General features: G+C 41.1%; 1 long non-coding RNA gene across 37 annotated transcripts; it reads right to left on the reverse strand.

The window, feature by feature from the left end:
• Window positions 1-3,363: 3,363 nt before the first annotated feature.
• On the reverse strand, window positions 3,364-10,612 carry LOC146234396 (uncharacterized). 37 transcript variants are annotated; one of them, XR_014741718.1, is made up of 11 exons: window positions 8,279-8,539; window positions 6,611-6,672; window positions 6,374-6,423; window positions 5,971-6,305; window positions 5,783-5,874; window positions 5,495-5,682; window positions 5,029-5,315; window positions 4,829-4,905; window positions 4,642-4,712; window positions 4,264-4,423; window positions 3,364-4,002 (listed from the first exon to the last, which is right to left on the reverse strand). It is a non-coding gene; the product is annotated as an uncharacterized LOC146234396 (long non-coding RNA). The 37 variants fall into 37 exon arrangements; XR_014741707.1 differs by lacking the exon at window positions 8,279-8,539 and adding exons at window positions 6,767-6,883; window positions 7,053-7,288 and having other exon boundaries at window positions 5,971-6,423; XR_014741699.1 differs by lacking the exon at window positions 8,279-8,539 and adding an exon at window positions 6,767-7,288.
• Between the last annotated feature and the right edge of the window lie 836 nt (window positions 10,613-11,448).

An 11,448-nucleotide genomic window follows, 5' to 3' on the forward strand; every position in this document is an offset into this window, starting at 1 on the left:
AGAGTCTGAAGCACAGTAAAAGTTTCAAGTAGCTTTATTGTCCATTTCTTCACGTCAAGACATAAAAAGGAATCGATATGACGTTTCCCACTCTCCCACAGTGAAACATAAAAAGCACAGGCACAACAGATAAGACATTTCTTAGAACATAGCGTTACATATTCACATACAGCAGCATAAGCTCATAAAGCATAGCTTGCTGCGGCGTGTGATATTTGCAATGTACGGCCCGAGAAGGTCTTGCAAATAAATGAGTCCTTGTCGGCTGAATCGATATAGCTCAAACAAGAACTCATCCGTGTGAAATAAAGGATCTTGGCGATCGTGAAGAACTATATTGGTATGGAAAGTTAATCGAACTATATCTCCTTGGTCAGCTGGGTCTCTCAAAAAGGGAGCTGCCAATTATTTTCCGGGGGTGTGGCAAGCTTATCCAGCTACACTTACGTTAGCCTGCTCTCGAGCAGGTTAGTGCTAATTGATATGTTACTATGGTGATTTATCTAAACTTGCTTCCACGAACCAAAAAGAGGGGCGTGTTTTATCTTAGCCTGAAAATTAGCTTGCTAAACTGCTTAGCGAGCTACGACGAATACCCCCCTAGACTGTAGGCATGTAAACAAGTTTAGCTTGCTAACGCAAGAGCATAGGTAGAATGTGTGATAATTTAGTCTAGTTTATTGGCAATGGGGCTAACGTTGATTCATGTTCCTGACTGTGTTTCATTCAAATAAATAAGCTGTGTAATGTAAATCTACAATTCACGATGCATGTTTGTCCAGATCTTGGTCATGTTATTTTTCAGCAAGTTATTTAGAGCTAGGTAGCTAACTGAAGCCGAGTAGAATCAGGATATGGTTTGGTTGCTAAGCTGTAGCCTAACGTTCTACCCACCCAAGTCAATCCAGTTTGCTTCAACAACAGAAGTGGAAACAAGTAATGTTATCATTTCAAATGATATATAGTAAATCTGTTGAAAACAGTGTTGTGTAGACACAATCGATTTATTTGCGCGTTTTTATTTCAAGTCTCCAACTTCGGTGTTTCAGAGTGCTGCTGTTGGCCGTGTTGCATTTTTGCTCCACAGCTTCACTAAACCAATCAGCGCGCAGCTCATCTAAATATTAATGAGCATACCATAAAAGGAGAAAAGCTAGTGTTTTTTCCCGGGAACATTTCAGAGGATCTGTCAGTGGGCATAGAACAGCACCCGGGCCATTTTCAACCCAACCAATGTTACATACCCTATTTGGAGACCTTACGGAACAGTGTGAAATACCCCAAAAAACAGTCAATTGCCCCTTAAATGAATGAATGCAACATGAGTAGGCTAAATGCCTGACAATATCACAAGAGGGGAAAAACTTAAAATTATGTTTAAATAATAGAGATTAGGTCCAGTTTTACACTGGTCTGCCAAATGTATTCGTTTTGATTCAACTATGAGGCTGCTCCCTCTTGCAGGGGAAATGAGAAGACAACTATTTCATTCTACTCTTCACTCTCAATATTTTGAGTTGTAAATGAGCAGAAAAAAATATGCTTTTAAATCTATTTAATCTTTATAGATAATAAGTAGGCTATGCATTTTTTATATAAAATATAGCCTACAGAAATATCAGTTGTAAAAATGTCATTAAAAAACGGACCCCTGTGCAACCGACAACCGGCAAGCATGCACACCCTACAATTTCCCCAGAAATTGTACCCTCTCTAGTTAGCCTAGTTATGGAATGTAGCTAGAATCCACACCTCAAACAAGTTAACCTCGACGCAAAACTGTACGTCCAATCCCAAAAATACGGATATTTTCCGAGACCCAAGACTCTGCCGAAACCAGAGATATTCTTTATATCTCTGTACAGTCAGAAATAGACTCTACGGCTCTGTTCGAAAACTCTTAAAATGTGTCCTTCCTTCCTTTTAAGACAGCAAGGTCTGTTCGAAATGTCTTAAATCTTCTCTTCCTGTCTAATAAGATACCTTGAAATACGTCACATAACGGTCATTTTTTAAGAGAGCATCGGAGCTGCCTTGCTGTCTTAATAGCGGCACGTATTACCCATAAGTCTGTGCGCGGGGTTAACGTGAGCAACAAGTTAAACAGAATCCTTTCACCGCTGTTGCTCTACGTTTTTACTATTCATATTTCAGCTAAACGGTACTTATAAATCAGTATCTGAATAAAAATGTATCGAGAATTGGGCAGTGTAGTTGCTGAAAATTTACTTATTTTATTGATAACACTCCTAATTTGTAAATTTGCTCCGACTTTTCGATAACGTACAGTAGCTAGCATCGCAGTGCAGTGCAGACACTAGTTGCTGCGTTTAATCATAATCCTATCAATTGAGTGAAATACAAACACAAATGTTATGAGCTATTGAGCTTATATCTAACACAAGTTTAAATACAGCTTAACTTGACTTAGTGTGACAACAAACTCAATGCAAGGACTGCCGTCTGACAAAGTGCGCTAGTGCAAGCACATAAGTACACGCAGCGCGATGACGTGCATCCTGTCTTAATAGGTTGTTCCAGAGCCATAGAAAAAGAGAGTTGCGACACGCTTTGATCTCGCCGACACGTGATCACGTGGTTCATGTAGCTCGCTGTAGTTCCAAAAAGCCCCACTGTTGTCAACTTTTTTGAATGGTTTTCAATGGAGCTGGCCAACGGAAGTCGCTTTCTCAGGCAAATTACGAATGAAACAGGCTCGCATGAAGAAATCCGATATTCTGGCTATCTTCAACTGACTCGTATCTACATAACGCAGTCCTCTCTGACGTTTTTGGTGTAAAATGGAGTGAACTACAACATTGTGAAAACTCACTGCCAGTGAAACGCATGAAAAAATCTAGAGCTTTTTTGTGACGTGATTCCGGTAGCTCGCTGTTGTTAAAAAACCCCCCACTGCTGTCAACCTGTTTGAATGGTTTTCGGCGGGACAGACAGCAGCACCATCTCATTTCACGGATATTTTCGGTATATTAACACAATGTCAATTGGTTACTGGTGTGTTGTATCATGTATGTCTGCTACTTTATTAACATGTATGTATAACATTAATTTATAATACATAACGCAATATTGTGAAGCAGAGCTAGAAATGGCTATGCTAGCTACCATACTTTACGAACTGTACATACCAAACATTAGCCTAATGAGGACTAAATTGTTCCACTTAACGTTTAACATTCTACTGTTGAAGTAACTGGTATTTTTTAAATTCATCATTCCACTTACAATTTACCACATTAACAACACTTATATCTGTAGTACTTGATGCAAGTTGAATCAAACCATGATCACCAGCAACTGTTCAATAGATAAAAATAGAACAGAATATACAAGGCAACCAACTGCAATTCAATAAAACATTTTATTGTTTACTGTACAAAATGTCCAGTGTTCTTCCACTCCGTTTGTTTGTAGTGATCCAGTGATCTAAATGTCTGCTGTTCACAAACCTCAGCCTAGGCACACACACAATTATTATAGTGGTTGAAATGCAGTATAAAATGTCCAATGATTGAGCTCCTGCACTTCATTTGATCCTAGAAGACAATGAGATTATGGTTGGCTGTGCAGCATTTGGATGCTCCAATCGGTCTGAGAAAGGGATCGGGATGTATGGTTTTCCAAAAGACACAAACAGGATAAAAAAATGGATGGCCCAAGTTGGCAGAAGGCACCTGACTGTCACAAGGAAATTCAATAATAGAAAACTGTGTGGTGTGAGTTTAAGTTGTCTTTATACATTTCACTTTGGATCAAGGACCAATGTGTTTACTGTAATATGTATATAATGAAATTGGGATTGACTATTATGAGTTTGTAATGCATGTGGAAATTAAACTCACGCCATTGTGCCAATATCATCGCAGGCACATTTTGAGGGAGACCAATTCACAAAAACAAAAAAAGGCCAACTGAAATTGAAGGCTGATGCTGTTCCCAGCATATTTCTGCATCGTCCTGAGCCCAAGAGGAGGAAGGGTCCTAGTGAGAGAACAACCAAAAAGCTTCCAGTACATGTGTATTCAGTGGCCAGTGACCACACCTACTGTCACATGATGAACTTTGGTATGAACAATGTGAACTTAGAATGAATCTAACATTTATAATTGCACACCCTCCCCACCCCATAACACTAACAATGCCATGTCATCATTTCAGATACTGAGGGAAGTCAGAGAAGGGAAAGTGAGGGAAGAGAGGCTATTGAAGATTTAGACTGTGAGGAAATTGAGAGGGGCATACCAGCAGCCAGTGAGCCAGTCCAGTGTCCCAGTGAGCCAGTAGCCAGTGCCCAGTGTCCAAGTGAGCCAGGTTCCAGTGCCCAAGTGAGCCAGGTTCTAGTGCCCAGTGAGCCAGGATCCTGTGCCCAGTGTCCAAGTGAGCCAGGGTACAGTGATAAAGACTTGAGGGAGGAGTTAACAAAACAAATAGATCAAACAATAAGGTTACAGGCAGCCCTAAATTGTCAAAAAAGAATGAATGTGGTCCTGCGGAAAAAAATAATAATGGAAAATAAATTTGGAACAATGTTATCGAAAGACCAGATCAAAGCGAGCGGTCTGAAGAGTAAGAGAAGCATACGATGGGGAAATGACATCCTTAAAAAGGCTATTCAAATACGTTTTGCTACTGGCTCAACCGGCTACAAACTTCTACAGGACATGTCGATTCCTCTCCCTGACCTCAGAACCCTGCAAAGAAGAATACAGCACATTAAAATGGAACCAGGAGTACTAGGGGAGGTGTTTGACATGCTCAAGCTGAAGGTAGATGGCCTGACAGAGATGGAGAGGGAGTGTGTACTTACTGTGGATGAGATGTCAATCACTCCAAGCGTGGAGCTGCACCTGGGAACAGGGAAGCTGTATGGGGATGTGACGTTACCTGGCCACACAGGAGAGGCAACACATGCATGTGTTTTTATGTTGGCAGGGAGCACGACAAGGTGGAAACAAGTAGTGGCTTACCACTACAGTGGCAATTCCACTAATGGGGCCATTTACAAACCTATTGTCTTGGACATTATTCACAGAGCAGATTCCATCGGGCTACATGTGATTCACGTCACCACTGACATGGGCAGTCCTAATCGGGCAATGTGGAAGGCCTTTGGTGTGGACCACAACAAAACGTCTGTCCCACATCCAACAAGACCAGACAGGAGGCTACACTTCATGCCAGATGTCCCACACCTGGTGAAGAACTGTGCCCTGGTCCGCGGACAGACGTTCACAATTCCACCGGATACGGTTGAGAGGGAGAACCTTCCCTCCAATGAAGCTTCAGTCGGTCCACTGAAAGATTTGGTTCATTTTCAAGAGGGGATGGCTTTGAAAATTGCTCCAAATGTGACAATGAAAACCCTTCAGCCCAGTCATTTTGACAAGATGAAGGTAGGCCCTGCACTAAATGTTTTCAGCAAGGCAACAAGTGCTGGCCTGAAATATATGGTTGAGAAGGAACAACGACCCACCTCTTACCGGACAACAGCATGGCTCCTAGAGCAGGTAGACCACTGGTTCGACCTCATGTCTTCTCGCCACCCAGTAATGGCACTGAGCAGGCACAAGATGGAGGAGTACCAAAAGGCCATCAAGTTCCTCAAGGACACGATCCAACTGTTCCGTGGGCTGAAGATTGGACAGCCGAGTAGCTGGAAGCCTGTACAAACAGGGATTGTGATGGCAACATCTACAATACTGTCCATCCAGGAAGACATGCTGTCCCAGGGACACGTGTTTGTGTTGACCAGCAGGTTTACCCAAGACTGTCTGGAAAACCTATTTGGCTGCATCCGACAGAGGAATCCAGTCCCAACTGCTGTGGAGTTTCACCAAGCACTGAAGTCAATTTCTGTTGGGCAGTTTTTAGCAACAATGAAATCAGGAAGCTATCAGGAAGATGAGAACAGCCTTTTGGCTGACTTTCTGGATGCAAAGGAGACCTTACCCAGTCCTGCCCTGCGAGTGGAGGAGCTGATGGAGCGTAGTCCTGCACCTGACCTCACAACAACAGAGACCTGTGCTCTCTACCATCTAACAGGATACATTGTAAATCAAGTGAACAAATACTACAAAATGTGTAATGAATGCAAAAATGCAATTAATCACAATGCTGACAAACCTGAAGGAGAGCACAGTACTTTACTGAGGCTGAAGGAATTCAAACCTGGTGCGCTTTGTCGGCCGTCGCAAGAGGCCTTTGACCTAGTCCAGCAAATTGAGGAGCTGTTCCGAACCAGGACCAGTGCCTCCCTCATGGATCTCCAAAATGCCATGGATGTGCTGGAGAAGGAAGCTATGATGATCGACGGCAGGCTTCCCTCATGTCATGATGTACAAAAAAAACTCACCAACAGATACATCAGGCTGAGGTTGAGAATCGCAGCAAAGCACATACGGGCTGAAAGGAAAAAGGGGCTCTTAAAAGACGGTCATCTTGGAAGCAAAAGCCAAACAAAAAGAGCAAAGAAGAACCAGCAAAGCCAAGCAACATCTAGGCCTACAACAACCAGGCCACCAAACACTTTTATCGTTGCCATGGAGGTGCTCGGCCTGACTTTTGCGCCAACAAATGTCCCACAACCTACCTTGACTTCAGCTTCTATAGGTATGTAGATCCCCAGGACTAAGGTCAACATATCTGCATCATCTACTTCAGAAATGCAAAATTATTTTTGTTTGTGGTAACTGTCAATTTACATACTAATATCAGATATCATTCTTTCCTAATCTTACAGCCTCACCATTAATAGCCCCACTAACTAGCTCCGTCATCACTCCGCTGCTTACAGGAATGGCAAGCACCACCAGCCTCTCCTTTGCTCCACCAGCTGCATCACTCCACTAGCCTCACCATCACTCTTACACAAACAGTAAGTTTATTATGTGTTTAATGTAAAAGAAATGGCACTAACCGGTGCTACATAACTCAAACTATTTATTAAAAAATCTATAATTTGGGAGAATTGACATTCCATATAATTGTTTATTACAGCCTCTCCAACTCTCCACCGGTCTCTACACACTTACCAGCCGTGTCAAGGCAACATCAACCTGGTCATCTCTCCACCAGCCTGACAATACCTTGATGCTGTTTCGATAATAATCATTAAAGTTATCGTCTCCATGCAGTTATACTTTCTTTTTACTCTCATCATCCACACTAGTGCTGATGATCTTATCACAAGGTCATTTATTCTTTTGATTGATGCAGTAGTACAGGGGTAGGCAACCCTGGTCCTAGAGAGCCGCTGTCCTGCATGTTTTAGATGTTTCTCTGCTCCAGCACACCTGATTCAAATGAATGGGTCGTTATCAAGCTCTGTGGAAGCCTGGTAATGACCATTCATTTGAATCAGGTGTGCTGGAGCAGAGAAACATCTAAAACATGCAGGACAGCGGCTCTCTAGGACCAGGGTTGCCTACCCCTGCAGTAGTAGATGCATCTATTTGAGCTAACTAGCTAGTGAGTGGACTTGAAATTCCTGCCGAGCGTTGAGAGCTAACTGGACGATAGGGGACCCCTTAATCTGCAATTCATTGTTGCTATCTCTAATCAGATGTACTAACGAGGCTAATAAGAGAAGACTTACTTTGTACGCCAACGAACACCAATAACTAGAACTAATTTGACAGAATATAAACCAACGGACTTCTGGTTATGATACACGTGCTCTCTAGCTATAGCTACAATAAAAGTGTTGCTTAGCTCTACATTAGATACTAGCCCTAGTCTAGCTAACTGCAATTAGAATCTAACAAGTCATAATCTTACGATAAATTGTATCCAAAGCTGGCTATATGAAATACTACTAATAACAATTGATATGTGTTGGTTGAAATATATAAAAAATGCAGGATTTTCATCAATTTACCAGCTAACTTGCTTCGGATCCTCTAATCTGCCATTCATTGTTGCTAGCTCTACTAACTAGGCTAATATGAGAAGACTAACTTTGTATGCCAATGAACACCAATAACTAGAACTAATTTCACAGACTATAACCAAACCAACGGACTTCTGGTTATGATACACGTGCTCTCTAGCTATAGCTTCAGTAAAAGTGTTGCTTAGCTCTACGTTAGATAGCTAGCTAGCTACTAGAATTACAGTTTAGCTCTAACTGCATTTAGAATCTAACACGCTATAATCTTACGATACATTTGATCTAAAGCTGGTTATATGAAATACTACTAATAACAATGGATATGTGGTGGTTGAAATATAAAAAAATTCAGGATTTTCATCAATTTACCAGCAAACTTGCTTCGGAAACACTGAAAATGAATGGGGTTCAACGGTGGAAAATACAATGTTTGGAACTATAGGTCGCGTGAGACACGCTTTACTTCCGCATTCCTCATTAACAATGGGAGTCTATGGAAGTGTCGCAACTCTCTTTTTCTATGGCTCTGGGTTGTTCGAAAACAACAGTTTTTAAGATACCTTACCCCGAAGAGAGCTGTCTCGTTAGACACCTGTCTAGTAAGACATCAAGGATTAAGACAGCTGTCTAAGTTTTCGAACACAGCCTACCTGCAGTTTCGAAAACGTGTTCCTTTTGGTTTCCTGGTGTGTGTTTGTTTGGTTGCCACGGCAATGAAGCAGCTGTGCTCGCTAACGAGCTGGGCAGAGAGAAAAACCAACATTTACCTAGCATCCACACCTCAAACAAGTTAACCTAGACGCAAAACTATACGTCCAATCCAAAAAATTAGGATATTTTCCGAGACCCAAGACTCTCCCGAAACCAGACATGTCCTTTATATGTCTGTGCAGAAATACGACTCTACCGGCAGTTTAAAAACATGTCTACTTTCGAAATTCTCTGACGAATTTTACCCACCTCTCCATTGAAGTTAGTGAGAGAATTGAAAAGGCTGCTCTCGCTTCAAGGCTCAAAGCTGAACATCTGTAAATGTGAGCTCTTTAGTAGTTACATTTTCTGAAAGAGGACAAGTTTTCCTACATTTTAAGGTATAACTTGTTTCTGTAAGTTAAACTATATGAACGTCAGAGGAATTTGTTTGACAATTTAGTTGAATACCAGAAAAAGAGCAGCCAGCAGAGTGTGCCACAGAGTGTGCTCAATCATAAAAATCAAGGAGCTAAATTTTTAATTTGCACAAAAACCTTAATTCTTTAAAAAGTATAAACGTGAGAAATACCAGAAGTCATAGCCATCATCTCCTGAAGGAGCTGAACGTTTTGATACCAAAATTGTAGGAATCGGTGAAAGTATGCAGGACTAGTTAAAGGCCAAAAAACGGCGGAAGAACTAAGAAGTTGAAAAGCAATAGTGAGAATGCTGAACAGCATTCTCACAATAATAATATATATGTGAGATTACAATGGTTTGTGCTAGCCGAAGGCAAGCACACCCCAATTATTATTATAGGACCATAAATGCTGTGGGTTCGGAGAACCGGACCATGGCAAAAATTAAGAAGAAATGGTCCGATGTAAAACTAAAATATAAGAAATGAGTGGTGGCGCCTGGTAACACCATGGCAGCTAATGGGTTAGCGTGATATGCATTTCCAGAGTGATTTTGTCATTGGTTTGACACTCAAGTTGAACAGAAGTTATTGGTGGAGGATTGAACAGAAGTTATTGGTGGAGGATTTAACAGTATAGCCTATAGCATTTTCGGTTTGGGTTTTGGCTGTTTGATGTGATCATCCACATTGATGATCAAACTTTTATTTTTATGTTTTTTGAATAGTCAACGTCATTGACGTATGACAGTAACTGTAGTGGAAACTTTATTTTGTAATGTTTGGTGAGTTTTGGCATTGTTCAGTTAGAATTTGCCATATCATAGAGCCAATCAAGACTTTGCGGACGGTCCGCACATTCTCACGTCTGCTCAAAAGTTTCTGTGACGGTTGGCACATTCTCACGTCAAGTACATTTTTATACATCACACCATGTGTGAAAACCAGTGTACGCAAACTTTTTGTGCATACGCAATGTTTATACATGAGGCCCCTGGACCTTGGGATGGTCTGCTCCCCCACCTTGGAGACTCTGCTCCCCCCCTGTCCATCATCAGACCTTTGGGTCTTGGTTGCCCCCCCTTCTCGGAACATCATCGGACCCTTGGTCTGCCCACCCTGAACGCCCTGGACACCTAATAGGATGACCACATCCCCTCCCCATGGTCTTCTGACCATCACCTAACAAACACTTCCCTCTCTTGGGGGGTAAAAGACCTGTCTTCCCAGGACAAGTAGACATAATTGGGACTGTGCAGAACTCTCTTTGACCACTGTCAAGACTACTTTCTCACAAAGGCCTTCGTTTGAACTATTTCTGTGACTCATGCTCTGTGAAGCTGCACTGGCATCATTGACTGGTTTTACTGTTCTAGACTGAGAACATCCTGGTGTGTTGTATTCATTGTTGATTGCATAATGTATTATCAATAAACTACAAAGAACTTGATCTGGCATTTAACCTTGTATCCTTCTCCTCCTGATTTGAACTTCAACAGACGCAAATCACCCTTAATCTCATTGATCAACCCTGATGGCTAACAAACCCAATGGCTAACGCTCTTTCCTCCTCAACATGGCATTGGCGTGAGCTCTGTTTATGATTTGTAAGGATGTAATCATTGACTGTACAATTTCTGTCTGTCTTTGAGTTAGACCATTTCATTCTTTTCATTGAAACCAATCTATCATATCAAATTCATAATCTAACTTGTTCATACTATCCATGTTTACCTTACTTGAATAAATTCATTGTAAAGATATTTTGACGTGAGCGTGTTCACTAATGTTACGATTGGCTCTTCACTTAGAACAAATTCATTACTTAGATTTTTACGAAGGCTATTATTAACATAGGTTCCCTTAATGTCCTAAAACCAATATTAAGGTGGTGCCACATTATAACTAAATACTTGATTATAAATTAAGTATTTCTATCTTAAACAAGGAAACTCCGCTACACACATAATTTGAAAGTTCACAATCATCACTTTCATAGTCTGTAAAAAAAAAAAAAAAAAAGGAAATGATCTTGCCCAACAACAGCACCTATTTATCAGACACCGTCACAAAATATTGTTCCCAACATGTCATGACATAAGAATTGTGCTTACCAGTCTACACACCAACGCCTATGTAGTGAAGCTAATGCACTTCATGCATTTCAGTTACACTATTGTTATCATTTTGTCATCAATATAATCTTTGTCTGAATGACAGACTTCAGCGAAAAGTAAATTGCAGCCTTGAAAGGCAAGGGAAAAAAATTTCAAAATATGCAGCTGGCAGCAATTACACCAAAACATTAGCAAAATAGCCTTAAATGTGCTTATCCCGTGTGATTTTGAGAACTGTAAAATACAGGGTGATAAAACACATATCTAGGAAAAGTAAAGACACAATGTATTCTCTCTTCACTGGGGTCAAA

Source organism: Hypomesus nipponensis, chromosome 23, assembly GCF_054491055.1.
Source record: "Hypomesus nipponensis isolate SF chromosome 23, ASM5449105v1, whole genome shotgun sequence".
In the NCBI taxonomy this organism is placed as follows: Eukaryota; Metazoa; Chordata; class Actinopteri; order Osmeriformes; family Osmeridae; genus Hypomesus; species Hypomesus nipponensis.